Below are 15,272 nucleotides of genomic sequence, written 5' to 3'. Positions count from 1 at the left end.
ATTTCAAAGTAAATAAATAAGCTCAAAAATTTTTAAAAAATAGAAATATATACTCTTTGCACTACCGGATGAGTGGTGAAATTTGAAGACACTTCTTTAAGGGACTCAAAGCACTCCTAGATAAGACCAATATATTTCAGATCTCATATCTTCCTCTTTCTTAAATTTCATTTTCATTGTCTAGGAATATTTTTTTAAAGAGTGGATGAGTAGTAAATTTCTGGGAACTTGCGTTTCCAAAAAAGTGGTGTTTATTTTACTGCGCCCCCAGTGGTATGCCAGAATTGACTCGTAGCAGCTCACAAATGCTGACTGTTTAGCATCTCTTCCGAACCCTGTGACCTCGCTTTGGTAGCTTGAAATTTCCCATGATAGGAGTGTTTGGCTTATGTATGTATGTATGTATGTATGTATGTATGTATGTATTTACTTATTTATTTATTTACAGTACTGGTTGTTAAGTTTGGGGCTTATTTATTTATTCATTTATTTATTTATTTTGAGTACTGTTTGTTAAGCTTTTTTCTGCATACCACTTCACTCACCAGGTTGGGTATAGAATTTTCAATTCAAAATTACTTTCCCTATATATTGAGAAGCTCTGGAAAACATTTTTCTATTGGTTACATATTTCTTCTGTTCTCCTGTATATAGTTTTTTTTTTTTTCTTTTTAGAATGTCTTGAGTCTTAGTTACTCCATGAAGGCAAAGATTCTCATTCATTACCATGACAAAATCCATGAGGACAATATGTAGTACATAGTAAGCACTCAATATATATAGTTGGCTAATAAATTAATTAAATTCTGTTGAAGAACATTTTCCCTTCTAGATTTATTTTATGTGAGTTTTTATTTTTTGTTCTAGTATTCAATCTTTTTTGTTTAAGTGTTCAATCTTTTTGATGTTTTATTCTATGTTCAGAGAATTTTTCAGTAAATTTAGTAAATTTATTATTATTACTATTATTATTATTATTATTATTTCAGCCATCAGTTCAATTTCAGAACTATTTCCTCTTCTCTGTTCCTCTTCCATAGAAGCAGTTTTTTGTATAATGATGTAATGTTATCTCAATGCTCTTCGAGAGGTAACTTTGGAATTCTTTTAACATCCTTTTCTTTCCATTTTCTCTGCTCCTACTGATCCTAGTATTTCTATTTCTTTATCTCAGTCTTCTTCTTTCCAACTATTGATAATTCCTAGGTCTTATGATTCTTTAGTGATTATTTTTCATTTATGAGTGGAGAACTAATTTGATTAATATAGATAGTTGATGTGGGCTTCTCTTACTACTACTGGCCCTTCACCTGACTTAAGAGTACTGACCACAAAACCTATGTGAGTGGATAGCTTGTTAATAACTGGAAGACTTCTTTTTGGTGTAGCAGACAAACCACTTGCCACACCACACTGCATTCTACCTATCAATTCTAAAAAGTTCTAACCTGGAAAATCAATATTCTATTCTAGGATGTATACAGAGAGATGATAGATAGATGGATGGATAGATAGATAGAAGATAGATTTGAATAATATTTATGAATTAGCTGGACCTTCTTTATCATAGGTTTGATTCTGTATGCTTTCACTTTTTTTTAAATTTTTTTTAACATTTATTTATTTTTGAGACGGAGAGACAGAGCATGAATGGGGGAGGGGCAGGGAGAGAGGGAGACACAGAATCGGAAGCAGGCTCCAGGCTCTGAGCCATCAGCCCAGAGCCGACGCGGGGCTCGAACTCACGGACCGCGAGATCGTGACCTGAGCTGAAGTCGGACCCTTAACCGACTGAGCCACCCAGGCGCCCCAGTATGCTTTCGCTTTTAAGAAATTATGCAAAATGATTAGTCCTCTGATCTTCTTGTCCTCCTTTTTTCTATAGCTTATACCTCAGAATTTTAAAGTAGTTTTTCATCTCTGTACTACTTTATATTCATTTCAATGAGTCTTAATGAAAGAAATTACAGTGTGTGCTTAGCTCTCTGTCTTGAATCCTATGGTTGGTTTGCATCTTAATCTTAATAACTTCGTCAAAAACAATTTAAATTCTGATTTTTGGGAAGATTTCTCACTTAAAAAAATAGATCTCTGGTATGGTATTAAGTAATTGTGAGGAACACAGTTTGAATTACCAGATTTGTGGCTAATAATATTATATGCATATTCCAGGATACAGCTGCAAGTGAAAATTATCTATAACACATCTTATGACCTCAAAATCAATACCTTCTTGGGAAAGGTGGGATGAAGGAGAAGAGTTTGGCAAGTGATTCTCACACTTAAGGAAAACTGTCTAATATCAAAGTCTTATGTAGTTCATTTAAATGTATGACATTGGGCTCTCATGTGGGAAAATGAAGGAATAGATGTGTTTTAAACATAGTGTGTTAAATTTAATAATAGAAAATCAAAGCTATTTCCTTTGGAAATCTTTTAGTCTATTATGGATATTTAAGTAACTATAACTGCTTAGTGAGTTAAGACAAGAGAAGACTTAACTAAAACTTCTAAATTATGTTTGGTTGCCTATTGTGATTAGACACAAGAAGGAATTATTGGCTATTAAGATTCTTTATCGGCCCTGCTTCTTGAGTTCCTGGAACTTTTCCTCTTTTAATAAGTACACTTAGCTTGAACTTAACAATGACAAATGACCATTGGCATATCTGTCTATTTCCAGTAATTGAGCAGGCATTCTATACCTCCATGTACTATAGATTTGTAGTGTTATAACAATCTAATTATATTACTGCCCCTTATTTACAATGCTATCTTCTGATTGTGATGTCTCTTTGGCTTCTGGAAAATATGTAAGTTGATTACTTAATCCACACGTACATACACAATTTTCTTCTGGATTGCTGCCACAATCAACATGTTCAGAAAATGAAAACTTTTAGATATCTAAGAGATCTGAGTCTCTAAAGTTTTGGTTCAGAGAGAATGGTTCTATGATCACAGTACCAGATTGATCAACCTGGGCTAGTTATCATTTCTAAGTTCAGTATCTTTTTTTCACCTATGAAACAAGAGAATTGTATTATTATTTTGCATACCTCTTAGCTTTAAAATTCCGTGATTATAGGAATCAAAGATGGTAACATGTACAATAATAATATACTTATGTATTAACACATAATGTAAAAACCTAAGAAAGATATTTAAATTTGGATGTGTTGACTTACATAAGTTTAAAATTATGAGAATAACCCTGGTTTAGTGCTAAAATTTTACACTTGGGAGCTGTTGAAATGATATTAATGTAAAGCTTTCTTGAAATACTCTTCTTCAATTTTGGCAAAAAGTTAATGACTTTTCAATGTATTACTATAGATATATTAAATGCCAAAAATGATTAATAAAAGTTGAAATCAGCTAGTAATTTCATTAAGTGAAATGGGAAATCAGTGGCACAAAAGGTGAAAAGTAAATGCCTCTTTCATGTTCTCATTTAACTCATAAATAATGCAATTAGAGCTTTGTCTTAAATGTTTATTGAGACCACGCTCTCTCATTGAGAACTTTCAGACTTTGCTCTCCTTGTGCTTAAATGTTCAATTTCTTTAATATGGTTTTGGCATGAGTAATAAAGTATAAATATTTTACAGAATCAAAGTTCTAAGAAAGGACTTATGAAACAGTTGGTGTATTTCTTAAAGTAGTTCCCTCCAAATTAATTTAAATTGGCTCTGGAATGAGCACTGAAAATTTGCTTAAGGACCATAAGAAAAAGGTAATTATAAATGGCAGAGCATCCGACTTAGGGGAGCTGTCTGGTGGGGTGTTTGGTGTTCATCCAAGTTTTCTCTAACAACTTTATTAATTATCTGGAAGAAGAAATAAACAGCATGTTAATTAAATTTGCAGCTGATAATAATTGGGAAATGTTGCCAACTCTGATGCAAAAAATAAAGAAAGAGAAAAAGAAGAAAGAAAGAGAAATAATAAAAGGAAAAATAGATTGGGTTGATATATGTTCAGACTATAAGAAAACAAGAAAGCAATGACAAATATGATAGAGGAAAATGAAAGAATAAAGAATCCTAATCATAAATCAATGAAAAGAATATATTAACAAATAATTTTAAACATTTAAATTGTAGCTGGTAATATAAATATTATAAGCTTAAATATGCCATCTGTAATGCATTCATATCATAAACATATGGATAATCAATGATTTTACTCAAGAAAAATAAAGCCCTAACACAAAAGATATAGGAAATCTTAGAGTTTGAGATTTGGGGAGATGAATATGATAACCAGAGTAAGAGTATTTATCAAACTAAATCATATTTAAGCTTTCTTCTACTTAATCTCCATCTGAAAACTCTACTGCCAGCCTTTACATTGTCTTTACCTATTCTTTAAGGCAGACAATTGGGATTTAAAAAAAAATCCTAATTTGTTAGCCTTTTGAATGTGAAATGTATTGTGTAGTATTTATCAGGCACACTCTCAAGGTTCTTTGCTAACAAAGAGTAGTTTTTTATCGTATATTCAAACCTAAATAGCCATAAATTAGAAGGGAGATGAGGAAAAATGGCAGACAAACTTTAAATGAAAACGCAGTTCTTTCTTTTCTTATTCTCCATAATCTATTGTTCTCCTCGTCATGATATCCAATTGCAGGAACACTTCATAGATTCAACTTTTATAGTGTCTTACAAATAGATCCTTTACACTATTTATCATTACAGTATATGTTTATTTATCTGTGCCTCTTCACTATGTGGTGAGATCCTTAAGGGCAGAAACCATATCTTAAACATCTTTATAATTTTCAACATCTAGAGCCATGTTTGATATCTAATAAATGTTCAAGTAAAGTTAACTGGATGAATACATGTTACATGATATTTGGGAAACTTCTTTTGGCTACATATTAGTTCTGTGATATTGAAAAGACTTTTAACTTTCTGAGCCTCATTCTTCTTATTCCTAAAAATGGAGAAAATTTAAAAACTGGAGAAAATAATATCCTATTTTACATGGATTGGGAATAAATCCTGTATATAAAATACAGTGTTTAGCCCATAAAATTTTACCTCCCTTCCTCTTCTTAAAACTTGTAGTTTTCTTTTTAGATTTTATCCAAATTTTATGTTCAACTCTATATGCATTGTTAAGTAGGTGTTAAGTGACTTACCTTGACTCTTCATAATGATAATATGTAAAAAGATCTTATGATTTATGTATTTGGGAATTTTAAGACAATTATTACTTAGAATACTCTATGACCACTCCATAAAAATACACATCACCATAAAATAACTGCGTATGGAGTATTTAATCCTGAACTTCTAAAGATGAAAAGTGAAAGTAGTTACAATAATCATTATTTTCAATTTTATGTAGTTAAGTGGTTTTACACAAAAAAAATTAGCCTTCCAAATGACATAGTTATAATGCGTTAATGGTAGCATAACGTGTTATTACATTATGCAACATAATTTCATGGATATTATGTATGGCATTTTAGAAACTCATGTACTTACAGTTATTAGAAGATACTCAATTTTTTCAGACCATATTCTTCTTAACCCTATTACTTAATGTAATCCTTGAGTGGTTTCTCTGCCTTTTGATGAGGTCTTTGTATGGATTGTATAACCTATTTTCTAACAATTTAACTTACTGTTCCCCAATTTCTTCATTATTATCTTTTTGTCTTCTCATTTCCAAGTGAATATTTAGAATATTGTCTTAAAGTGATTCCAAAGTCAAGAAGTAATAATAATATACTATATCTAGTTTATAAAAAGTGCTTTGGTTTTAAAGGTTGACTATTTATGTAATAAATCTTAATAAATTTAGATGGAATTGAATATTTCTTCCACCATCATTAGCACCAGAAATAGTATTTTATTCATCATAATTCATGAAATTCTTTAATAGCAAATTATCATTTATCAAATGGTCAACATTCAGTTAAATTCCCCACTTTCTGAGTACTTGCTTTTGGGAGACCATGCACAAAACGGTTAAAAATAGAGAACTTCCTCTCAAACATAACTGGATTCAAATCCCAGATCTGAGACGTAATTCCTGCATGGATTTAGATGTATTAATCCACCCTAGAACTTCTCTTTTTTCCTATAAAGTAAATTTAGTAATAATCACTCCAAACATTTCTTAAGAAATATTGAAATAAGATTGCTAAAACATCTCAGATATTGTTATTCTAATTAATATTTTAATGTGTCAGGTAGTAGTAAAAAGGTTAAAAAAAAAGAGTTCATAGTTTCATGGAGCTAAAAGCTGAAAAGAATCACATAACTAGGTAAAATTAAAGTCACCGCCCTCAAGAAATGTCATATAGTATTTGTTGAATAAATAAGAAAACTGAGGACAAAGATTTGGCAAAGCAGTAACTTCAATGGAAGTCAGTGTGTTAGTTACCATAATCAATATAAACAAAGTAATGTATGGATATTCTGCAGAAAGGGACTGAACTATTATGGTTGAGGAAGACAAGAAAAGATTTAGAGGTCTGAGTTTGGAGGATAAGTGGAAATATAAAATTTGAAGAACACTGGTGGGGTGTTCAAAGCCAAGATAAAACCATAAACAAAGTTTTGAAATAATTAAGTTGTTGAATGTTTGCAAGGTCAGGATTTCTAATATCCTATGAATGAAGGTGTAGGGTTTAGGAAACAGAACAAAATAGTATTGGAGGTATGCTGGGTAACAATGATAAATGCGACAATGTATATGACATTGTTTTAAAACAATCCATATAACTTACATTTGTAATTATGTATTTGCATGTGCATGTAAAATGTTTGTCTGTCTGTACAGATTGTGGTAGAGTTTTAGATTCTATTCACAACAGCCCAGGGCCTGCCCTCTAGTATCTTACAAGCTATTCAGACATTGATTTCAATAGGTAAATGAAAGATCATATAGAAAGTGGTCTGACAGTGATGTTTGGAAGTAGAAGTTAGAAGGAAGAAGGTGGTTCTGATGAGTATCTGCATGGGGTGATGAGCATCTATAGTCTGAGAAGACCTAACACTGATGAGTGAGCAGGTGCCAAACAAAGGATGCATTGATCACAACAGAAATGAAGACTACATTTTTCCTGGCTTGTTTCCTCTATTACCCGGTGGTCCTTACTACAAGAATGCTGTGTTTGCCCCAAGTTTGTACTTTTCATTCTATTTTCCACGCCACTCTGAGTTTTGCTTTACTTCTTTCCTCTCCCATTTTTCTTCAGAAATGGATCAAGAAGTGTTTCTGGCAAGAAGCCTAAAATGGTGGGAAGTACAGGCCTACCTAGGAGAATTTGTGGGTTTGGTTCCAGACCACTGCAATAAAAGCAAATGTTGCAATAAAGCAAGTCAAATGAATTTTTCGTTTCCCAGTGCATTTAAAAGTTATGTTTACATTATACTGTAGTCTATTAAGTATATGATAGCCTTATACCTAAAAAAATATATATGTATCTTATTTTGAAAATACTTTATGCTAAAACATACTAACCATCTTCTGAGCTTCCAGAGTCATCATTTTTTTTTTGCTGGTGGAAGGTCATGCTTTTTTAAAAACAAAATTTAATGTTTATTTATTTCTGAGACAGAGAGAGACAGAGCATGAGTGGGGGAGGGGCAGAGAGAGAGAGGGAGACACAGAATATGAAGCAGGCTCCAGGCTCCGAGCTGTCAGCACAGAGCCCGACGCGGGGCTTGAACTCACAGACCGCGAGATCATGACCTGAGCCAAAGCCGGTCACTCAACTGACTGACCCACCCAGGCGCCCCTGGTCACTCTTTGATATTGATAGTTGCTGACTGATCAGGATGGTAGTTGCTGAAGGATGGGGTGGCTGTGCCAATTTCTTAATACAACAATGAAGTTTGCTGCACTGATCGATTCTTCCTTTCACAAATAACTTCTCTGTAGCATGTAATGATGTTTGATATCATTTTATCCATAATAGAACTTCTTTCAAATATGAGCGATAAGGCTGTTTTGCTTTCTTATCATTTGTGTATTCACTGGAGTAGCACTTTTAATTTCCTTCAAGATCTTTCCCTTTGCATTTGTAATTTAGCTAACTTTATATAAGAGGCTTAGCTTTCAGCCTCTTTTGGCTTTCAACACGTCTTCTTCACTAAGCATAATCATTTCTAGCTTTTGGTTTAAAGTAAGAGATATGTTCACAATTCCAGACTTCACATTATATTTCAAAGCTGTAGTAATCAAAACAGCACAGTTCTGGCACAGTAAGAAACACATAGATCAATAGAACAGAAAAGAAATCCCAGAAATAAACCCATAATTATATGGTGAATTAATCTTTGACAAAGCCAGAAAGAATGTTCAATGGGAAAAGGATGATCTTTTCAACAAATGGAACTGGGAAAACTGGACACCTACATGCAAAAGAAAGAAACTGGACTTTCCTTCACCATACACAAAAATAAATTCAAGATGTTTTAAGGACCTAATGTGAGACCTGAAACCATGAAAATATTAGAAGAGAACACAGGCAGTAATTTCTCTGACATTAGCTATAGCAAAAGTTTTCTAGATATATCTTCTGACGCAAGGGAAATAAAAGCAAAAATAAAATATTGGGACTACATAAAAGTAAACAGCTTCTGCACAGTGAAGGAAACAACCAATAAAACTAAAAGTAAACCTACTCAATGGAGAAGATATTTGCAAATGACATATCTGATAAAGGCTTAGTATCCAAAATATACAAAGAACTTCTACAACTCAACACCCAAAAATCAAATAACTCAATTTAAAAAATGGGCAGAAGACATGTCTCCAAACAAGACATCCAGAAGGCCAACAGACATATGAAAAGATGCTCAACAACACTCATCATCAGAGAACTGCAAACCAAAACTACAATGAGATATCACCTCACACTTGTCAGAATGGCTAAAATCAGAAACTCAAGAAACAACAAGTGTTGGTGAAGATGTGGAGAAGATTCCCATAAACTGCTTCTTACTTACAGGGCATAGTGATCAGATGTTCTAAGACTGTTCCCTCATCTCTACAATGGGGGGTATTAATAACACCTCCTTTATAAGGTTCCTCTGCTACAATGTCCTTCCTCCTAGATACCCAGGCACTTTTTCTGTCAGTGGGTTCTTGTTCATGTAAAAAATCTTTCAGTGAGCAAAAATGGTCTGGTTCTGGTAATGTTGCCTTACTCAGTCACTGGCTGGATGCAGCCTTGTGGAACCATGTGTCGGCATGAACATCACATACAACTAATGGTATAGTGCCTACAGGCTATTATTTCCCACTAAGTAGTTAATACTTATTTTCCCACACTTCTAGCCCCCCACAATCACTAATCCGTATTGTGTTTATATTGATTTCCCTATTTCATATAAATGGAATGATACAATACGTGACCTTTGTGTCTGGTTTCTTTCATGTAGCATGGTGTTTTCAAGGTTTGTTTATGTCATAGACCTTTTTAGTACTTCATTCCTTTTTATGACTGAATCATAGTCCACTGTATGTATATACCATATTCTGTTGATCTATTCATCCATTCATGGACATTTGGGATTTTTCTATCTTTTGGCTAACATGAATATGTTACTATGATCATCTTGTGCACTTGAGTACTGTGTTTTATGTGAACGCAGTTTTTTGAGTCCCTGTTTTTAATTATTCTACTTATATACATAGGAATGGAATATCTGGGTCAGGTGGTATACAATGTGTAACTATATGAGAAACCAGTAAAATGTTTTTCACAGTGGCTGCATCATTTTATATTGCCACCAGTTATGTAAAGAATTTCTTATTTCTCTACATTCTTACCAACACCTTTTATTTTCTGAATTATGATTAGTGTGAAGTGGTATTTTCTTGTGATTTTGACTTACATTTTTCTAACTAATGATATCGAGTGTCTTTTCACGTGCTTAATGTCTATTTGTGTATCTCCTTTGGAGCAATATCTATTCAAGTTCTTTGCCCAGTTATTAATTGGGTTGACTTTTATGGTTGAATTTAAGAGTTCTTCATATATTTTGGATACTAGTTCTTTGTCAGATATGACTTGCAAATATTTCTTCCATGGTTGTCTTTTCACTTTCTTGGTTATGCTCTCTGATGTACAAAGTTTTTTAATTTTGATAAAGTTTATTTATTTTTTTCTTTTGTTACTGTTGTTTATGGTGTCATATCTAATTACCCGTTGCCAGATCCAGGGCTGTGAGGACCTATTTTGTTTTGCTCAGAATTTTATAGTTTTACCTTTTGCATTTAGAGTTTTATTCTGTTTGATTTTCACAGTTTTTGTCAGTCTTCCCATTGACTCTATTGAGGAACAGATTTTTTTTATATTTAAAAAAATTATTTTAAAGTTTAGTTATTTTTGAGAAAGAGACAGAGTGCCAGTGGAGGAGGGGCAGAGAGAGAGGGAGACACAGAATCTGAAGAGGGCTCATAGCTGTCAGCCCAGAGCCTGACATGGGGATCGAACTCACAAACCGTGAGATCATGACCTTTAGCCTGAAGTCGGATGCTTAAACGACTGAGCCACCCAGGTGCCCACTGTTTGATTTTCACAATTTTTGTCAGTCTTCTCATTGACTTCATTGAGGAGCAGATTTTTGAAGGTTCTTTCTCTGCCATTCTGAATGTGTCTCTATCTCTCCTTGATGTTTTAACCTATTCATGTTTTAAGACTTTAAGCCAGTCATTTTATTTTTTTTAAGTTTATTCATATATTTTGAGAGAAAGAGAGCACATGGAGAAGGGACAGAGAGGGAGAGAGAGAGAATCCCAAACAGGCTCTGCACTGCATAGTCAGTACAGAGCCCAATGCAGGGCTCAAACTCATGAACCATGAGATGATGACCTGAGCTTAAATCAAGAGTCAAACACTTAACTGAGTGAGCCACACAGGCACCCCTAAGTCAGTCATTTTAAAGAGTGATATCAATTTGGGCTTGTTTGATATGTCCACATAGCTATAATCATATTATAAAATTTTGTCGTAATACCAAAGAAGTGATGTTTTTCTTTAGTGCATCCTGTCAGAAGGCATATGATGCTAATTGTCCAATTACTATGATGTTAACTTGGATCATTTGGTTAAGGATCATATTTCTCCAATGTGAAATTATTATTTTTCTCTTTGTAATCAACAAGTATGCTGTGAGGATATAATATTAAACTATGTAAATACCTTACATAGTTTATAATATTAAACTATGTAAATACCTTACATACATATTTACCTTACATAAAAAATCAATTACCAATTGATCATCCATTGATATTTCTTACATTAATAAATTATTATGCTGATGATTACTAATGGTAATGTGCTATGTATATGACTTCTTCTGTTATGAAGCAGTGGCCACGTCTATGTCTCTTGGCTGCAAAGATTTCAAGTTGATAGTCTATATGCTCCAAAAAGTTAAAGGCTAAGCCTATAACCCTATGTTCAGCATGGTAGTTGGAATAATGATTAATCAATATTTATTTAGTAAATTAATCATAAAATGAATGAGAAAATTGTTGGCAGATTTCAGTCAAGAATTTTTTAAAAAATCCTCAAATTCCTTGCTCTTTGGAATTAAAACAACTTTTTTTTGAGGGTTTATTTTGAGGATATATTATTCACCAGAATTTATTTCCTTCATATATAAATATTATATTTCCCTTTTCTGCTGAGATCAAGCATGACCCTGTGACTCACTTTGGCCAATGAAAATTGAGAGATGTGGGTAGTGAAAATTGCAGACTACATATTTTTTCTCAAACTCACATAGAAATTCAAAAAAATAGACCACATTCTGGACCATAAAGCACATCTTCATAAATGAAAAACAAAAAAAAGACATACAGATGGCCAACACACACGTAAAAAGATGCTCAACATCTCTCATCATCAAGAAAATACAGATCAAAACTATGATGAAATATCACCTCACATCAATCAGAATGGTTAAAATCAACAACACAGGAAACGACAGGTGTTAATGACGTTGTAGGGAAAGGGGAACATCTTACACTGTTGGTGGGAATGCAAACTGGAGCAGTCACTCTGGAAAACAAGTCTGAAGGTTCCTCAAAATTTAAAAATAGAAGTACCCCATGACTCAGTAATTGCACCACTAGGTATTTACACAAACGATAAAAAATACTAATTCAAAGGGTTATATGCACCCCAAAGTTTATAGCAGCATTATCAACAATAGCCAAATTATGAAAGAGCCCAAATGTCCATCGACTGATGATGGATAAAGAAGATGTATATATACACATATACATACAATGGACTATTACTCAGCCATAAAAAAGAATGAAAATTTGCATTTACAATGATGTGGATGGAGCTAGAGAGTATTATGCTAAATGAAATAGTCATAGAGAAAGACAACTACCATATGATTTCACTCACATGTGGAATTTAAGAAACAAAACAAATGAAAGAGAAGAAAAACGAAGAGATAGATTCTTAACTATAGAGAACAAGCTGATAGTTACCAGAGGAGAGGTGGACAAGGTGCGGGGTTAAATAGGTGATGAGGATTAACGAGTGCATTTGTTTTGTTTGCTTGTTTGTTTGTTTGTTTGTGTTTTAAGTAGGTTCCATGCCCAACACAGAACCCAAGAGTGCACTTGTTTTGATGAGCACCAGGTGTTGTATGTAACTGATGAATCGCTAAATTCTATGCCTAAAATTAATACTACACTGCATGTTAACTGGAATTTAAGTAAAAACATGGAAGAAAACAAACAAACAAAAAACAAAATAAAGAAATTGTACAATGTCTGCTTTCACACCACAATGGAATTAACTTAGAAATCGATAACAACAGAAAGATACATGGAAAATTAAAAAATGCATAGAGATTAAATAGCACACTTCTAAATAACACATGGGTCAAAGATGAAATCTGAAAAGGAATTTTAAAATATTTTTAACCAGGGGCACCTGGGTGGCTCAGTCGGTTAAGCCTCCAACTTCGGTTCAGGTCATGATCTCACAGTTTGTTGGTTCGAGCCCCACATTGGATTCTGTGCTGACAGCTCAGAACCTGGAACCGGCTTTGGATTCTGTGTCTCCTTCCTCTCTCTTCCCCTCCCCCGCTCACACTCTGTCTCCCTGTCTCTCTCACAAATGAAAAAATGTCAAAAAAAATATCTTTAACCAAATAAAAATAAATACAACCAAACAAAATTTGTGAGATGAATGAAACCAGGGCTAAGAGAAGTTTACAGTATTAAATGCATATGTTAAAGGTCAATAATCTGGGTCAATGTTATGTAAAACTATTATCTTAAACTATTCATTTTAAATTGTTTATGTAAAAAAATGACACTTTATTATGAGTTGAAGTTTTTACCACTTTTTCTTAGAGCATTTAGTGTTTTTTTTCCTTTATGCTTCTCCCTGAAATATATCAATCATGTATAAAGTTATTGTCTTTGAATTTTCCCCTTTTTAATAAAAAACTTTTTGACCACAAAATTAAATACAAAATTAAATAAACCATTTGAAACATTTTGGGCTTTGTATATTTTCCCTTAAAAATACCTAAAGAGTTAAAATTACCTGAAATAGCAAGTAATTTGTTCTACCCATCTGCTCTATTTATTTCAACAATTGTGCATTTAAAAAAAAAATTTAAGTTTACTTAGTCATTTGGAGAGAGAGAGAGAGAGAGAGAGAGAGCAAGTCGGGGAAGAGCAGAAAGAGAGAGACAGACAAAATCCCAAGCAGCTTCCACACTGTCAGGGCAGAGCCGCACAGACATGGGACTCCAACTCAAGAACTGTGAGATCATGACCTGAGCTGAGATCAAGAGTAAGAAGCTTAACCAACTGAACCACCCAGGTGCCCTTTAACAATTGTGCATCTTTAACATGCTTTGATTTTAAATTTTGTTATGTGTGTTGTGAATAAAAAGCTATAGGATGGCTCATACTCACATGTACAACCGTGTCAAATGCGTAAGCCTTGAGCTGGAGGAATGGAGACCTATTAGCTAAAAGCCAAAAAGATCCAATTTATTTTATACAAACCTCAGTTAAACCTATACTGTGTTAAACATTGCAATTGAAAATAAATGATTTTAAATAACCTGACACCTTCTGCCAGATATGCTTCAGACATTTCTTGAAATATGAAGAATGGACTAATGAAAATGTATCTATAGAATCCATTAGTTTGTGGTCTCCCTTTCTTTCCTGCACTCCAGGAAGGAAGATGATCTACTCCACCCAGAAGGCAATCATAATGAAACCTCCTATACATGACTGTTTTCTTGGCTACCTAATAGCCATTCTCAACCCCCTCCTCCCTCATCCAACCTTCACTCCAGGGGCTAAAAAGTCTAGCACTTCCTTTCCCTCTCCTGCAGGTAGAAACCGCCATATGATCCAGTTCCTGCCAATGAGCTATTAGGGGGAACCTGTTCTGAACCTTCTGAAATAAGTTTTGTAACATGGTAAGAAAAGAGAGATACTACTGTAAAGTTCTTATGCATGCTTCCGCCTTTGGATGTGGTTGTGTGAGAACATAATGACTGGAATTGTAGCAGCCATGTGAGATCAATAATTAATATGACAATAAATGCTGAAATATTAAAGCAGAGAATGAGAATTCTCCAGTTTCTTGATGATAACATTGAGCTCATGAACTGACCACTAACCATGACTATAGATTTCTCATCTAGTCAACAATAAATGTCAAATATTGGCTAATACAATGTTAATTACAATAATACAATGCTACTACAATGTGTCTCAAACCCTTGCTACTCAAAGTGTGGTCATCATCTGGGAAGATTGTAAAATGTGGAATCTCAGGACTCATCTGTTTGCATCTCAAACATCTCAAACATTTAACAAGATAAAGTCAATTAAAAAGAATATCAAAATTTAAGAAGCTCTGGTTTAAGTCATTGTCAGGTGGTCATGGTGTTACTTGCAGTTGCAAGATAGAATTGCTAAATTGTCAAGGTCCTATGGTCTCTGTTGCCTAATATATGATACTATGATTCTTAATACTTCTTTAATTTCTTCATATTAAAATAAAATAAATTCTACACTTCCATTTCTTAGTTTTTCATATAATATTAGCTTTCCTTCTCTATTGTCTTTTGTCCCTGCCTGTTTTCCAGAGGGAAAAAAGCTTCTTTTATTGATTTAGTTTATTAGATATCACCACATATATGTGTGTGTATATTACATATAACCATATATATATAAAACATATAAAATGTGTATACTTTTTATATATATGTATATACACATATACATAT

General features: G+C 33.3%; 1 long non-coding RNA gene across 1 annotated transcript in view; it reads right to left on the bottom strand.

Moving 5' to 3' along the window:
• Positions 1 to 15,272, bottom strand: part of LOC122227834 — a 41,706-nt gene that overhangs the window by 12,141 nt on the left and 14,293 nt on the right. The gene's annotated exons all lie outside the window — the stretch shown is intronic.

The sequence above is a fragment of the Panthera leo genome, chromosome C1 (assembly GCF_018350215.1).
Source record: "Panthera leo isolate Ple1 chromosome C1, P.leo_Ple1_pat1.1, whole genome shotgun sequence".
Lineage (NCBI taxonomy): Eukaryota > Metazoa > Chordata > Mammalia > Carnivora > Felidae > Panthera > Panthera leo.
The sequence above is the reverse complement of the archived record's forward strand: the minus strand, read 5'-3'. Positions and strand labels throughout refer to the sequence as shown.